This window comes from Arvicanthis niloticus, chromosome 16 (genome assembly GCF_011762505.2).
Source record: "Arvicanthis niloticus isolate mArvNil1 chromosome 16, mArvNil1.pat.X, whole genome shotgun sequence".
Lineage (NCBI taxonomy): Eukaryota > Metazoa > Chordata > Mammalia > Rodentia > Muridae > Arvicanthis > Arvicanthis niloticus.
The window spans coordinates 3,789,359-3,790,752 of NC_047673.1; positions in this window are offsets into that span (position 1 = coordinate 3,789,359).

A 1,394-nucleotide genomic window follows, 5' to 3' on the forward strand; every position below is an offset into this window, starting at 1 on the left:
CTCTTTTGTGGTGAAGGAACTGCACTTGCATTTAATTACAATGCATGGAAGTGTTCCTTTCTAATTAAACATTTAAATGAAGAGGAGATATAAATAGAAATTTAAAAAAAGAGAGTGAGGAAGACGGAGTTCATGCATCCCAAGATGAGGATCTTCATCTGTTTTCATCACAACCAAAGCAGTGTGGCAGTGTGGTCTTCCAAAAGCATGCCTACCCATTTTAAAAGAAAAATAAGGCACCATATTGCCAATTAGTAAATTAGCAATATCCGTCATTTACAAAGACTTACCAGGGTGGGTTAAAGTGCTTTATTATCTAATTAAGTCTCACAACATGAAGCGATTTTATTAATACATACAGTGTGAGGCCGTGCAGTTAAGTTTGTGGCTTTATTGCCAATGATGGATAATGGATGAAGACATAAATTTGAATTGGGGACTAGCAAAACACTTCCACAGGAGGACTGTTTGCTGTCATCATCTCATCATACATGTATCTCGCTTTGTTAGACTATTTTGGATTGTGTTCTGTGGCTCATGCCATAGTCCCATATTCAATCAGCTGGAGACAAGAGAATTGCTAAGAGTTTGAGTCTATCCTGTAGTGTATAATGAGTTTCAAATTAGTAAGAGTGATACTCTTTCAAAAGAAATCCAAAGATCAAAGGAAGCTTTGGCAAATTGACCTGCTCCAGCTGGAGTAAGGGGAGCATGAGCTTCCCAGAGTTATCCTCAGCTGCCTTTCTCTTCCCTACTCAGAGATGGAGACCCCGGCACACTTGGAGAAACCGCTCAAATGCAGGGTGACTTTCCCCTTTCCATTGAGTGTCTATGTGATCACTCTGGAAGACACACCCAAAAGTGTGTCCCTATGCTTCTAAATCCTGTCAAGATTGGTTCTAAATCTGGTCAAATTGAGAATGAAGAGGGGGAACTCTGTTGTCATTGTCTTCCTCTTCTGGCCCTAGTTTTATTCCTACCTTTGATGGGTAGTCTTTGGATGTCAACGTGATTGTCTCTATGATATACTGAGACACCTCTGGATGGATCTGTGAGGGCATCTCCAGGAAGCACTGGCTGGAGTGCAAAGGCTGCCTCCCAGAGTGGACAATGTCTTTTGGCTGCTGCTGAGATACAAAGATTCTCAGGACAACACTGTGTTACTTTACACATTGCTGGTAAAGCATCTGCTCTATTGGCACTTAGTTCTTCACCAACACCTGAACCCAGCCTTTCAACGTGTCCTAAAGACTAGGTCATAGCTTCCAGGAACCCTCTAGCCCTCCGGCAACAGGTTGGGACTGCTGAGAGTCCAGTGTCAGGTTGCATCCAGTCCCATGGACTGACTACCAGTTCTCAGCCTTTCCAGTGTGCAGATGGCCATTGGAACTACG